We start from the raw sequence: 16,390 nt of genomic DNA, 5'->3' as shown, positions 1-16,390 counted from the left end.
TTCTGGAGTCTCTTGCCAGGGCTTTCTTGCCAGCAGTAAAAACTGCTTCCTATGGTGGCATACCTGCATGCTCAATGCTGAGATGCACTGATTGCGTTCATAGACACAGACAATGTGGCTTGGGCCCCCCCCCCTCCGCTTCCTTGTCACAGGATTTGACTGACAGCAACAGGACCCAATGGTTCCCACTGCTTTCAGCAAAGCCAGTGAGAGCAGGTAGAGTTGCTACAGACGGGCACAGTGCTGGATCAACTGAGGGCTCAGGTAAGTATAAAGGGGGTGAAGGGTCACAGTGCAAATCACTGCCAATCCTATGCATTTCCTGCACCGCATTGCAATTGCATCACGTTCATGTTATCTGGTGCGGGTGTCAATGATAAATTAATGACAACCCAAAAGAGCTGCAATTGCCAGAAATCACATCCCATAGGTGAGTACACCCATGCAATGTGAATCAGGTATGGATTTAAAAAAGGGTCCTTCACCTATTTGGTGTGGATGCGATGCGATTTGAGCCATACACATGTATGGCTCAAATTGCACCGCACAGACAATTGCAAGTAATTCGCACAGGAATTGCACCGCATTACAAATTACATACGATGTTCCGCAACGCATAGTGTGAACCTGGGCTCAAGTGGATAAATGCTCAAAAAGTGAAGAACTGATGTGTTATAGGGAACATACAGAAAGTTTTCTTTTAGAAGTACTGTGAAAAATATACCTTTTTGTGTTTCTGAAAAAAGTGGGGAAACTCCTGTTATGGTACCAAATCTTACATGAGATTTGGAGTGATATTTGGCCATGGCACTACTGTGCTGCTCACTGCTGGAGAGCAAGCTGTACCTGATGATGTGTAGTGCAGTCATCTCCCTGCTACTTATGTTTCCTGTCGATCTGTGCTTACCCCTTCTTCTGCTGCTTCTTGGTCACTACTTCAGCAGTCATCAAAGCAGGGTTGTTTTATGAAATCAGTGGGCCTGTGTGCAAGATCATAAGTTAGGCCCCATTGCGCAATAAGAAAAACAAAATTTGGTGTGGTGTGGGCATAGTTTTATTTGTGCAAGGGGTTTAACTAGCATTGCAAAAGACCTGGGGCTCCCTTGGGTGCTGGAAGGAGAGCAGTAATGCGGCATGTCTAGAGTGCTGCTGAGAACGGTGGGTGTGGCCAAATTGTGTTAACAATGGGAGGGGCTTAAAGGGCATAGTTAGATGAAACAAAAAGCTTCTTTTACTCATAAAATGTGTTTAGATTGCTGTTCTACTTTGCCACTTTGACTGAGACTATGCGCACCACGAACAGAGTGCAGGAGTGCATGTGGTACAGAGCTCAGGCGTGCGTTTGGTACAGAGCTCAGGAGTGCATATGGTACAGAGCGCAGGAGTGTGTATGGGACAGAGCTCAGAAGTGCATATGGTACAAAGCGCAGGATTGCATATGGTACAGAGTGCTGGAGTGCATATGGTACAGAGCGCAGGAGTGCGTATGGTACAGAGTGCAGGAGTGCGTATGGTACAGAGCGCAGGAGTGCGTATGGTACAGAGCACAGGAGTGCGTATGGGACAGAGCGCAGGAGTGCATATGGTACAGAGCGCAGGAGTGCATATGGGAGACAGCGCAGGAGCAGGGGAGGACTGACCATTTGGAAACTCGGGCACAGCCCGAGGGCCTGGGGTCAGTAGGGGGCCCCATGAGATGCCCCTGCTACCTTTTTCATAGGCTTTTTTGAGCTTGGGCAAGGACACAGGGGCCCCATGATCCCCCATTGCCCGGGGGCCCCATGAGTTGTCAGTCCGCCCCTGTGCAGGAGTGCGTATGGGACAGAGCTCAGGAGTGCATATGGTACAGACCTCAGGAGTGCATATGGGAGAGAGCACAGGTATGAGTATGGGAGAGAGTGCAGGAGTGCGTATGGTACAGAGCCCAGGAGTGCGTATGGTACAGAGTGCAGGAGTGCATATGGTACAGAGCGGAGCAGTGCATATGGTGCAGAGGGCAGAAATGTGTATGTTACAGAGAGCAGGAGTGCACATGGTACAGAGCACAGGAGTGCATATGGGACAGAGCGCAGGAGTGTGTATGGTGCAGAATTCAGGAGTGCATATAGTACAGAGCTCAGGAGTGCGTATGGTACAGAGTACAGGAGTGCATATGGGACAAAGCGCAGAAGTGCGTATGGTACAGAGAGCAGGAGTGCATATGGTACAAGGGTGCTGGACTTTAATTCTTTTACAGCACTCAGGAGTGCATAGTGCATAAAGTAGAGGGTTCAAAAATGTAATTGACAAGTGCTTAGGAATGTGCATTACACAAGGCTTCGCACATATATGCAGGGGGCATTCGGGAGCAGTGAGCAGTAACATGGCAGGCTAGCAGTGAGCATACAGCACAGTCAGTAACCAAGCCCCGCCCCCTAGAGTCTGTGAGCTACCAGAACTATAGTCCTAGCATCAGAAAATGCTGCTCTGGCAGCCTGCACCTGTGAGCCAAAATTCCATCAATGTCCCGACGTTTTGGTCCTCTCTGATTGCACTCATTTGACCCAAGGAAATGTTGTGGACAAACTTTTATTTACTCCATGTGTGCTGTGTGTGTAAGGGTACAGTGGGTCCCGCCACCCTTCCCTCGGGTGTGCACCGCACATACTGCACACATGGATCATACGCCACTGCATCAAAGCACTACTGATATGACCACCCCTCACTAAGACACAGTGCAAAACAAGACATGGTAAATCAGTAATGGGGAAAAGATCAATCAGTTCTGGGGGAAATGCTGGTGACTAGACATTTGAACTAGTTGTCTTTTGTGGGCACAGCTTCTACAGCACAGGTCTTCTTTAAAGAGGAAATTCACTTCCTTGGGCCCTGCTGTTTTTTGTTTTGTTTTTTATTTTCAGTCTTCAGTTTTTAAATTTTATGCTGAATTAGTATAGTTACCCAGCCAGTGAATCCAGCATTGTCCTGCTGAGATCTGATGATCCTCCACCACATGCCAGGTCCTGTGCTGCCATCTTGCTCTCTGACATCATCGGGAGCTAACTGTCTCTTCTGGGTTCTTCTGCCAGACCCCGATGACAAACTGCTGGGTCCACCTTCTTCCACCTGCTCTATGTAAGCAGAGGCCTCCTGGGATATCTGACGTAGATATCTCAGGAGATTGCTGGACCAGAACACGTAATTCTTACTTAGGTGAGAATAAGGGGTAGGCCAGTCCAGAGAAATAAAAATGTAAACAGCAAAAAAAAACTGGAGAAGGCGAGGATTCAGATTATGTAAAGTGCATTAGGGGAGTGAGGAATCACTTTAAGTAACTGAGATAAAATTATGGCTATGTGTTGCTGCAAATAAATAGCAAGGTGGTCCAGAAAAGGATGATTTAAGGGGCATAGCTAGCCAGCACTGTCTGTAACAACATTTTTAGATATGTGATAAATATAAGTCTAATTCTATATCCACCAAGTAAATACAGCAAAATGACCACCATTTTTGTAAACATTTTACAGTATGTGTGTTTTCATGTTTTCATTATTCTAGTAAGAGTATCCTTTTATATATACAAAATGTGTGGAATTATACTGAGACACAGACTCATATTAAATCAAGGAACATTTTTGGAGTCAATATTTCAAGGGGCAAGCTGTCATAACCTAGCACTGTCCCTGGACATTGGGAACCATCTTCAGCTTAGTATTTATGCTTACATATATATATTTGCACATTTAGACAAAGCAGTGCAAACAAATGCAGAACAGCTCTAGAAAACCCCAGCCAGGAAACACTGTGTACTTGTTTATTCAGCTCAGGGAAAAAAATACAAATTGAATTCTCCACTGTAATATTTGTTTCTTGGCAGCTAACACCTTACTTTGTCCAACGGAGGTGTCAAAATATTTGCTCCTCTGCAGATGAGAAGTATATAATGATATTTCCAGATGTATACATTATGCTGTCTTGTTCTTTGTATACAAAACATTGATTATCTAACTCTGTATCTGACAGGCCTAGGTCACTCCAGTCGAGCTCTCCTCGAAGGAAATGTAATGGAATATTTGTCTGCAGAAAAGCAGAAAAGTGTCTATATGCCATCTGTTTTCAGACAATCCTCTTTCCCCTTACTGAGTAAAAGAAACTGACTTACACATTGCTGTTAAGGTTTACTGATACTACTCTTAGGATATCAGAATTCAAATGATGGTGAGAATTTCAAAGCTAAAACAGACAGCTAGTATGCTGCCAGAATATATGTAGGTACCTGTATGTATTATTTGATCCCAACTGCACAATCAGTATGGGGCTAGAGTAGTATTTACATTCTTCAACACTCAATCCTTGTTAGTAGAGACCTCCTCCCTTTATTTATGACCTATATGCATACATACTATACAGTATATATAATAAAAAAACAATCCCAATGGTTATTAAATATCATTAAAATAAAACTCTGTCACTAAAAAAGCATATGAAATGAATTTGGGTACAGTTTTCAAAGGACAAGTAATTGCCTGGTAAAATATCACAGCACTTGAAACTGAAAAATGGCATAATGGAATGGTAATGAGGGATGTTGCAGGCTAGTACCCAACTAGTTAAAATGACTCTGCTAGATTATGCATACTTAAGTATTTATATATGCTAAATAAGCTGTGAAAGCACCTTCATAGAAGCACTCATTTACTTCTATAGCTATAGTATTGTGGATAAATTAATCTTCAGAGATCACCCCACTCTGTTCACACCACACTGTCCTTGCTCTTTAGCTAGTACTTGCTATGGAGAGCAGAATCTCGGCAGCATACCAGCCTTCAGATATAAAGACACAGCAGGTCTGCTGAAACCAGACTTTAGAATCTTTGCTGGGATATTTGAGGACATTTGAGAATTAATATCTCCAGAGTACAAGCAACTAGAGAGGTCAATAATGACTTGTTTAAAATCTATTTACTGCTTATTAGGAATATACAAATACTGCAATGTTAAGAGTCACTTTAAAATGTACACACCGGTTAAAATTGAATATGAAATGTTTACATGCCTAAAGAGAATTAAGCAAGGCAGACAAAGTAACACACCAGGCTACAACACTGATGAGCAATTACTTTCTTGCTAGGAATTTGGTCAGGAACGAGAATATCTGACTTGCTGGTTCAGCAGTTTATGTTCCCATTATACCAATGTAAGACATGGGGGCTTTCCAAAACAGAATCTTGTGATAAGATGTGTCCTTGAAACACATATGAGTCTTGAAGAACGATAGCTGCACTTGATTCTACAGAACTCATATTCTTGTAAATGCACTTTTTACAAAAACACAGAGCCTTTATAACAGGGTCCAAGTGGTGTTAGGTGGAAAGACAAAAAAGAAGATCAGTTTCTTATGAACTCAGAAAAGAGGTCAGGACTTATTAGACCATGAAGTTGATTGAAGCTTTTAAATTCATAAAGGATATTAAGGCTTGTAAGAGCAGAATGGAGATTAGGGTTTAATAGTTCAAAAAGGAGCTCAAGGCTTTTTAGGTCAGGAAGGAGATCAGGGCTTCTTAGATGAGAAAGGAGATTGGGTCTTGTTAGATCACGAGGGAGATCAGGACTTGTTATATGAGGAAGAAGATCTGATCTTGTTAGATGAGGAAGGAGATCAGGACTTGTTAGATCAGGAAGGAGATCTGAGCTTGTTAGATCAGGAAAGAGATCAGAGCTTGTTAGATCAGGAAAGAGATCAGGGCTTGTTAGATGAGGAAGGAGATTGGGTCTTGTTAGATCATGAAGGAGATCTGAGCTTGTTAGATGAGGAAGAAGATCTGAGCTTGTGAGATCAGGAAGAAGATCTGAGCTTGTTACATCAGGAAGGAGATCTGATCTTGTTAGATTAAGAAGGAGATCAGGGCCCATGTGTTACTAGGTGGAAAGGAAAAAAGATCAGTTTCCTGTTAGATCAGAAAAGAGATCAAGGCTTATTAGACCATGAAGGTGATTGCAGCTTTTAAGACCAGGAAAGAAGATTAGGGCTTGTTAGACCAGGATGGAGATTAGGGTTTGTTAGTTCAAGAATGAGCTCAAGGCTATTTAGGTCAGGACGGAAATCAGGGCTTGTTAGATGAGGAAGGAGATCTGATCTTGTTAGATCAAAAAGGAGATCAGGGTTTGTAAGATCAGAAAGGAGACATGAGCTTGTTAGATCAGGAAGGAGATCAGGGCCCATTTGGTGCTAGGTGGAAAGGCAAAAAAGACAGTTTCTTCTCAGAAAAGAGATCAGGGCTTATTAGACCATGATGGTGATTGCAGCTTTTAAAATCAGGAAGGAGATTAGGGCTTGTTAGACCAGGATGGAGATTAGGGTGTGTTAGTTCAAGAAGAAGATCAAGGCTTTTTAGGTCAGGATGGAGATCAGGGCTTGTTAGATGAGGAAGGAGATCTGATCTTGTTAGATCAGGAAGGAGATCAGGGCTTGTTAGATTAGGAAGGAGATCTGAGCTTGTTAGATCACAAAGGAGATCAGGGTTTGTTAGATCAGGAAGGAGATCTGAGCTTGTTAGACCAAGAAGAAGATCAGGGCTTGTTAGATCAAGAAAGAGATCAGGGCTTGTTAGATCAGGAAGGAGATCTGAGCTTTTTAGATCAGGAAGGAGATCAGGGATTGTTAGATCAGGAAGGAGATCTCAGCCTTTTAGATCAGGAAGGAGATCAGGGATTGCTAGATCAGGAAGGAGATCTGAGCTTGTTAGATCAAGAAGGAGATCAGGGCTTGTTAGATCAGGAAGGAGATCTGAGCTTGTTATATGAGGAAGAAGATCTGATCTTGTTAGATGAGGAAGGAGATCAGGACTTGTTAGATCAGGAAGGAGATCTGAGCTTGTTAGATCAGGAAAGAGATCAGAGCTTGTTAGATCAGGAAAGAGATCAGGGCTTGTTAGATGAGGAAGGAGATTGGGTCTTGTTAGATCATGAAGGAGATCTGAGCTTGTTAGATGAGGAAGAAGATCTGAGCTTGTGAGATCAGGAAGAAGATCTGAGCTTGTTACATCAGGAAGGAGATCTGATCTTGTTAGATTAAGAAGGAGATCAGGGCCCATGTGTTACTAGGTGGAAAGGAAAAAAGATCAGTTTCCTGTTAGATCAGAAAAGAGATCAAGGCTTATTAGACCATGAAGGTGATTGCAGCTTTTAAGACCAGGAAAGAAGATTAGGGCTTGTTAGACCAGGATGGAGATTAGGGTTTGTTAGTTCAAGAATGAGCTCAAGGCTATTTAGGTCAGGACGGAAATCAGGGCTTGTTAGATGAGGAAGGAGATCTGATCTTGTTAGATCAAAAAGGAGATCAGGGTTTGTAAGATCAGAAAGGAGACATGAGCTTGTTAGATCAGGAAGGAGATCAGGGCCCATTTGGTGCTAGGTGGAAAGGCAAAAAAGACAGTTTCTTCTCAGAAAAGAGATCAGGGCTTATTAGACCATGATGGTGATTGCAGCTTTTAAAATCAGGAAGGAGATTAGGGCTTGTTAGACCAGGATGGAGATTAGGGTGTGTTAGTTCAAGAAGAAGATCAAGGCTTTTTAGGTCAGGATGGAGATCAGGGCTTGTTAGATGAGGAAGGAGATCTGATCTTGTTAGATCAGGAAGGAGATCAGGGCTTGTTAGATTAGGAAGGAGATCTGAGCTTGTTAGATCACAAAGGAGATCAGGGTTTGTTAGATCAGGAAGGAGATCTGAGCTTGTTAGACCAAGAAGAAGATCAGGGCTTGTTAGATCAAGAAAGAGATCAGGGCTTGTTAGATCAGGAAGGAGATCTGAGCTTTTTAGATCAGGAAGGAGATCAGGGATTGTTAGATCAGGAAGGAGATCTCAGCCTTTTAGATCAGGAAGGAGATCAGGGATTGCTAGATCAGGAAGGAGATCTGAGCTTGTTAGATCAAGAAGGAGATCAGGGCTTGTTAGATCAGGAAGGAGATCTGAGCTTGTTAGATCAGGAAGGAGATCTGAGCTTGTTAGATCAAAAAGGAGATCAGGGATTGTTAGATCAGGAAGACGATCTGAGCTTGTTAGATCAGGAAGGAGATCAGGGCTTGTTAGATCCGGAAGGACATCTGAGCTTGTTAGATCAGGAAGGAGATTAGGGCTTGTAAGATCAGAAAGGAGACCTGAGCTTATTAGATTAGGAAGGAGATCAGGGTTTGTAAAATCAGAAAGGAGACCTGAGCTTGTTAGATCAAAAAGGAGATCAGGGATTGTTATATCAAGAAGAAGATCTGGGTTTGTTAGATCAGGAAAGAGATCAGGGCTTGTTAGATCAGGAAAGAGATCAGGGCTTGTTAGATGAGGAAGGAGATTGGGTCTTGTTAGATCATGAAGGAGATCTGAGCTTGTTAGATGAGGAAGAAGATCTGAGCTTGTGAGATCAGGAAGAAGATCTGAGCTTGTTACATCAGGAAGGAGATCTGATCTTGTTAGATTAAGAAGGAGATCAGGGCCCATGTGTTGCTAGGTGGAAAGGAAAAAAGATCAGTTTCCTGTTAGATCAGAAAAGAGATCAAGGCTTATTAGACCATGAAGGTGATTGCAGCTTTTAAGACCAGGAAAGAAGATTAGGGCTTGTTAGACCAGGATGGAGATTAGGGTTTGTTAGTTCAAGAATGAGCTCAAGGCTATTTAGGTCAGGACGGAAATCAGGGCTTGTTAGATGAGGAAGGAGATCTGATCTTGTTAGATCAAAAAGGAGATCAGGGTTTGTAAGATCAGAAAGGAGACATGAGCTTGTTAGATCAGGAAGGAGATCAGGGCCCATTTGGTGCTAGGTGGAAAGGCAAAAAAGACAGTTTCTTCTCAGAAAAGAGATCAGGGCTTATTAGACCATGATGGTGATTGCAGCTTTTAAAATCAGGAAGGAGATTAGGGCTTGTTAGACCAGGATGGAGATTAGGGTTTGTTAGTTCAAGAAGAAGATCAAGGCTTTTTAGGTCAGGATGGAGATCAGGGCTTGTTAGATGAGGAAGGAGATCTGATCTTGTTAGATCAGGAAGGAGATCAGGGCTTGTTAGATTAGGAAGGAGATCTGAGCTTGTTAGATCACAAAGGAGATCAGGGTTTGTTAGATCAGGAAGGAGATCTGAGCTTGTTAGACCAAGAAGAAGATCAGGGCTTGTTAGATCAAGAAAGAGATCAGGGCTTGTTAGATCAGGAAGGAGATCTGAGCTTTTTAGATCAGGAAGGAGATCAGGGATTGTTAGATCAGGAAGGAGATCTCAGCCTTTTAGATCAGGAAGGAGATCAGGGATTGCTAGATCAGGAAGGAGATCTGAGCTTGTTAGATCAAGAAGGAGATCAGGGCTTGTTAGATCAGAAAGGAGATCTGAGCTTGTTAGATCAGGAAGGAGATCTGAGCTTGTTAGATCAAAAAGGAGATCAGGGATTGTTAGATCAGGAAGACGATCTGAGCTTGTTAGATCAGGAAGGAGATCAGGGCTTGTTAGATCCGGAAGGACATCTGAGCTTGTTAGATCAGGAGGGAGATTAGGGCTTGTAAGATCAGAAAGGAGACCTGAGCTTATTAGATTAGGAAGGAGATCAGGGTTTGTAAAATCAGAAAGGAGACCTGAGCTTGTTAGATCAAAAAGGAGATCAGGGATTGTTATATCAAGAAGAAGATCTGGGTTTGTTAGATCAGGAAGGAGATCAGGGCTTGTTAGATCAGGAAGACGATCTGAGCTTGTTAGATCATGAAGAAGATCAGGGTTATTTAGACCAGGAAGGAGATCTGAGCGTGTTAGATCAGGAAGGAGATCTGAGCTTTTTAGATCAAGGAGGAGATCAGGGCTTGTTAGATCAGGAAAGAGATCAGGGCTTGTTATATCAAGAAGATCTGAGTTTGTTAGATCAGGAAGGAGACCAGGGCTTGTTTAATCAGGAAGAAGATCTGAGCTTGTTAGATCAGGAAGGAGATTGGGTTTTGTTAGATCAGGAAGGAGATTGGGTTTTGTTGGATCAGGAAGGAGATCTGAACTTGTTAGATCAGGAAGGAGATCTGAACTTGTTAGATCAGGAAGGAGATCTGAACTTGTTAGATCAGGAAGGAGATCTGAGCTTGTTAGATCAGAAAGGAGATCTGAGCTTTTTAGATCAGGAAGGAGATCGGGGATTGTTAGATCAGGAAGGAGGTCATTTTGTTAGATCAGGAAGAAGATCTGATTTTGTTAGAGCAGGAAGAACATCAGGGTTTGTTAGATCAGGAAGGAGATCTGAGCTTGTTAGATCAGGAAGGAGATCTGAGCTTGTTAGATCAGGAAGGAGATTAGGGCTTGTAAGATCAGAAAGGAGACCTAAGTTTATTAGATTAGGAAGGAGATCAGGGTTTGTAAGATCAGAAAGGAGACCTGAGCTTGTTAGATCAGGAAGGAGATCAGGGTTTGTTAGGTCAGAAAGGAGATCCGGGATTGTTAGATCAGGAAGGAGATCAGGGTTCTTTTAGACCAGGAAGGAGATCTGCGCTTGTTAGATCAGAAAGAAGATCTGAGCTTGTTAGATCAGGAAGGAGATCTGAGCTTTTTAGATCAAGAAGGAGATCAGGGCTTGTTAGATCAGGAAAGAGATCAGGGCTTGTTAAATCAGGAAGAAGATCTGAGCTTGTTAGATCAGGAAGGAGATCGGGGATTGTTAAATCAGGAAGGAGATCGGGTTTTGTTAGATCAGGAAGGAGATCTGAACTTGTTAGATCAGGAAGGAGATCTGAGCTTGTTAGATCGGGAAGGAGATCTGAGCTTGTTAGATCAGGAACGAGATCAGGGCGCATTTGGTGCTAGGTGGAAAGGCAAAAAAGAACAGTTTCTTGTTAGATCAGAAAAGAGATCAGGGCTTATTAGACCATGAAGGTGATTGCAGCTTTTAAAATCAGGAAGGAGATCAGGGCTTGTTAGATCAGGAAAGAGATCTGAGCTTGTTAGATCACGAAAGAGACCAGGGTTTGTTAGATCAGGAAGGAGATCTGAGCTTGTTAGATCAGGAGGAAGGAAATCAGGGTTTCTTAGATCAGGAACCTGGACCTGAGCTTGTTAGATCAAGAAGATCAGTGCTTGTTAGATCACAAAGGATAGCAGGGCTTGTTAGATCAGGAAGGAGAAATGAACTTGTTAGATCAGGAAGGAGATCAGGGTTTGTTAGATCAGGAAGGAGATCAGGATTTGTTAGATCAGGAAGGAGATCAGGGTTTGTTAGATCAGGAAGGAGATCAGGATTTGTTAGATCAGGAAGGAGATCAGGGTTTGTTAGATCAGGAAGGAGATGCGAGCTAGTTAGATCAGGAAGAAAATCAGGGTTTGTTATATCAAGAAGGAGATGCGAGCTAGTTAGATCAGGAAGAAAATCAGGGTTTGTTAGATCAAGAAGGAGATCAGGGCTTGTTAAATCAGGAAGAAGATCAGGGTTTGTTAGATCAGGAAGGAGACAAAGAGTTTTTTGATTAGGAAAGAGATTATGTTAAATCAGCAAGAAGATCAAGACTTCTTAGTGCTTGTTAGATCATATAGGAGATCTTTTCATACTGTTGAATTCCATTATTTGACAAAAATTGCCATAATTGTTACTCATTATAGTTCCAAATCTACATTTAGTCAATTTTTTCCAAACTATGTTTTACATGCTAATAATGGTTTTAATGTTTTTATAGAAAAAAAAACAAACAAACTAAAAAAAGTGATAGATATTTGAGCAGCTATAATAGAGCGTGTAAAGTTAACAGTGCCACTATACTATGCCAATAACTAAACACTATAGGTTCTTTGTTTTTAGAAAATATACAGTAGTTGGAAGAACCTTCACAGACTTTCACTTCTGTAAAATGCATGTGAAAATAGTACAGCTGGTGCAGTCATCTGAGGTGTTAGATAGAGGGCAGCATCCAGCAGCGAAAGGAGTGAAGAGATATCTTTCTTCTATGGGCCTGACACTACCATATTGTGTAATTATAGCCATAGCAGTGCAGGCATCTGCTTTGGAGCCCAGGGATGGGAAGGGACCCTTTTCATTCCTGAAAAGGAATTAAAAAAAAGGCATTCCAGCTTGCCATACACTGATCCAGCTATTTGAGCCAGTTTACTTCCAGAAGAACCCAAGAGAGGTACTCCTCCTCTTTGGTACAAAGCACAGCAGTAGCTTATAACAAGGAAGTGGAGGCTCTGAGTATTCCTGTGGATGCAATGACCCATTTAGAAAGCCTGTCGACAAACAGTAATTATTCAATTACAATCACAATACTATGTGAAAAAGGGATATTATTTGCTGTCTACCCTAAATAAGTAAGACTAGGGGAGTGTAAATAGGGGCATATTATATGTCACTTGCCAATGATGAAAAACAACATTTTGCTAAGGGGCCCTATGATTTCTAACTATGCTATCCCATATTATTTACTGTTCATCAGCACAGTCAGTTTAACAGAACTGATAAAACAGATTTCTAATTTCTGTGATCCTTACAATATCCTTACAACCCATGAACATTTGATCTCAGCAATTTAAAGCAACTGCCATTTCATAATTTCCAATTTTTTAAATATAAAAAAAATATTTATGACCCAGACATATTTCTAAACTGGTTACTAATGTTGCCCAAATTCATGCCTATTCGATTTAATTCAACATGAATAATGAGTAGTTCCAGTGACGACTCCGGAGGACAAATTATTCCATTCCCTATATTTATTCATTTAATTACTATGCCCAGATAAATGCAAAATCATAGTTTTTTGAATAAGCTGAATAATATCAATTACATGATGGGCGCCTCCAAGAAAAAAAAGACTGAACTGCAATACTGAAAAAATATGCCCTCTTTACTGAAGGGCCCTTATGCCAATTTGCATGACGATTAAATAGCTTTTTAATTGCCATTAAATTATGCTGGCTAAACTGTGATTTCATGCAAATATTAAGCTGTAATGACATACAGTGAATCATTTAGCAAGATTTAGAACTTGGAACAAAGAGGGACAATTAATTCTAATCCTTAGATTTAACAATATAATGTGTCACTGGGCTGTTTATGAATATGGCCTGATTGCTTTGTTATCATTTATAAATTATGCACAGATGAAGTTGAGCACAGACAAAGCAGGGTGCGATAACCTACGTATAGACATTTTGCTACAAAGCCTTCTGTGATTTCTTAAACAGCGCATTCTTTGTACTACCAGATCTTAGAACACATCATCAATCATCTAATATTCATACAGCAGTTCATTAGATAACATGTTTTTTTTTTTACTTTGAAGGTTCAGCTTTGCACACCATCATTTTTAAATTTTTAATAATCTTGAAAATCCATCAGCTTTATTATTAGGATTGAGACCTCATTCTATAGCTTTTTTATTTATAGCAGTAGTACTAGAACAAAGGTCATCCATAGGCTTGAACCCCTCCTAGCCTAGTTTGGAAAGTTTGAGTTGGGTAGAAGTGGAAATTGGCAGTTTGGTTCTTGCATTACATTATTTTAACTTTTATCTTTTTATACATCTAAGCAACAAAGCAAGCCATTTTCCTTTGAATGATAAGTACTGAATATTTATTTATTTTATAGAAGGTACTGAGAACTGTACAGACAAAAGGAACTGTGAACATGGCTATTAAACATCAATGACCTGTTGGTGCACAAATCAAAGGTCTGGCCCTCAGTTTGACAATAATTAAGGAAGGTAAGTAATGCCCTTCTTTTACTCTACAGTTTTTTCCTCAAGTTTAGTGCATTTTCTTGTAATGTAGAGACACTAATTAAAACCATCTGCAGCCAAAGCATTTCTAAAGTTTTGGACAGAGTGTGGAAGGCTGTTAGGTTTACTGGATTGTTTTTATCCCAGATAGGGTCTAGGAGAGCAATAAAAATTTTACATAACTTTTACTTTCCTTATCTTTGCAATACAAAAATGTTTTGGCTTACCTTTGGATTTTGGCATGCCAGACTCCCGCCAGCGCTGTGCGTGATGACATCATGTCATTGCCACATTCTATGTGTTTTTTTTAGGAAATGACATTGTCATGGGGACTGGCCCATCTAGCCAGTCCCCTAACAATGTCATTTCCTGACGAAATGCATAGAGTGTGGCAACAATGTGACGTCATCATGCACGATACTGCCGGGTGTCTGGCATTAGAGAAACTGCCTGCTTTGATGGACTGTGGGATTTTATTGAAATGCTCTTATGGTGACATGATATGTGAGTGCATAGTACATTTCAAACAAAGATTTAGTTACATACTTCACTATGTCTTGCACCATTTCATCTTTCTGTTAGTATCACCAATTGCTATGATTGGGAATGGAGAAATGGGTCTATATATCATTGAATGCATATTATTTTCTAAGTGCTCCTGACCTTTTTTTAACCTAATGGTCCACAATATCTGGTAAGAGGCCTTTTGCCTTTACTGCATGTGAGTGGTGGTGCTGGAAAACACTTTGGGATACATATTCTAAGTGAACATCGAGAATCGAGTTGTTGCTTTCAATTTACTTGGTGGTTTATTATGGACTTTGTTTACATTTTGCATGTAGCACTTTAAATACAGTATAAGAATTTAACTTATTGTATATGGATTGATTTATATATGGACTTTCACAATAATTTTTTTTCACTATTAATTTAAATTGTACGTTATGGTTATTTTCACATACTGTAGAGCACAATCCAAAATTTTTGCACTACCCTATGTCTTTTATTTAAACATACAGATTACATTTTGCCACTAATATTGTCCTAGCTTAAATGAACCAGTGATCATGTTATTAGGCTATGGATATTCAACTAGTTACATTTTCGTACTAAGAATTACAATACTTTTAAAGCAAGCACTGTGGGATAATTCTATCTGAAACTTCACAGCAAGAGTGAATGGAATTCAAGTTATTCTTACAGACTGTCCTAAGACTGACCCCACCTACTCCCCCTCCCATTTGTAATGCTGCATCTTTTTCACTATAGCTTCCTTTTGGAAACATATGATAGGCTGTCCTTTCAAAAACAGCTAAAATATTTCATAGAAACTTTTCAATAATATACATGTTGCATCTTTCTGGATGTCTCATTCACTGCCAGTAGTTTAGGTAAGGTAAATCAACTTTTTAAACTTTATTTTCTGATCATTTTTTTACTTTTTGTTAAAATGTCTGCTGTTACCTTGTGGTTTTTTTTTTCTACCTCTCTATATAGGTGATTTATTTCCAAGACAACAAGAGGTAAGAGGCCATACAGCTTTGAGGTACATGCCCTTCATTCTGTACCCTTGTCCACTTCTGAACATAGAGGCCCATATTTACCCCACTCTTCAGGTGGAGAGTTAGTGTGAATCATAAAACAGTATGTTTATTTTTTTGTGCAAAACATCTAAAAATGCAGTTAAAAATAGTGCATGCATGCACACTTGGAAAACTCTGTATCTTGTGCCTTTTCCAGAAGGTCTTCCAGCAGGGACAGTACGAGATTTGGGATTCCCTATTACTTGTTGGCTTCAGCTCTGCAAGCTTCAGAGTCCAGAGGTCATTTGTTTTCCATACCTTCTTTTTAGTATATCATTATGCCACTAAATGTGCATAAGGAGCAGATACCATTACTGCACAGAGCAATGTTCTGGTTAAAACATATTAATGACACCTTGAGGTTTGAGTACCTTATTGTTCAGCATAGAGGGTGCTCTACTAAAGCAGGCCATACATGGAATGATGTTAGGATGTTTCAGCTGGTATGATCCATGTACTGTATGTTCAAGCTGGTTGTACAGAAGTTGATCTACCAATTGACGTCTGTACAACCAGCCTGTCAAATTTTCCCTGCTCGATCAGCAACGCCAGCTATAGCCAGCAGTGGTGATCAGTGTATTCTGACAGCCTGGGAGCCTCCCTGTTGTCAGAATACAATAGCTCAGCAGGGAGGATTCCCCCATACACATTGATTGTGTGGATAGGGGATTTGGGTCATTTTTTTTCATTCACCCTGCTGGTTGAACGAAAAAAAGGACTCATCTAGGGCCAGCTTACATTTGACAAAGAATGGAGTAACTGGCTAGACACTCCAGGTTTATGTGTCCTATATCTAGTTGGTTTTATAAAGTCATGCTTTCTCTGGTCTTGTTTGAGAAAGCATGTGAAAATGTGTGGTGCTATAACTACACCTTGTATTCAGTTATGTTGTATTATTTCTAACGTTGTATATCTCATGTACTTTCAGTTTTGTATTAGTGTAGTGACACTCTGGAAACTCTCAATAAAAAAAAAAAATCTGGTTAAAAGATATTTTAGTTCTGCTTCTGTAATAAGCCAATAACTATCCCTTAGGGTACCTTTACCTGTGCCCCCCTCATTATTAAACACTTCACTAGAAGTCATAGAAATAGATAAAAGGAGAGGCTACCCTAA

The 16,390-nt window shown here is 40.7% G+C and overlaps 1 protein-coding gene across 2 annotated transcripts in view; it reads right to left on the bottom strand.

The window, feature by feature from the left end:
• Positions 1–16,390, bottom strand: part of EPHA6 (EPH receptor A6) — a 1,004,780-nt gene that overhangs the window by 485,746 nt on the left and 502,644 nt on the right. The gene's annotated exons all lie outside the window — the stretch shown is intronic.

The sequence above is a fragment of the Staurois parvus genome, unplaced genomic scaffold, assembly GCF_062004578.1.
Source record: "Staurois parvus isolate SC_StPar_1 unplaced genomic scaffold, SC_StPar_1.0 ptg000299l, whole genome shotgun sequence".
Taxonomy (NCBI): Eukaryota; Metazoa; Chordata; class Amphibia; order Anura; family Ranidae; genus Staurois; species Staurois parvus.
The sequence above is the reverse complement of the archived record's forward strand: the minus strand, read 5'-3'. Positions and strand labels throughout refer to the sequence as shown.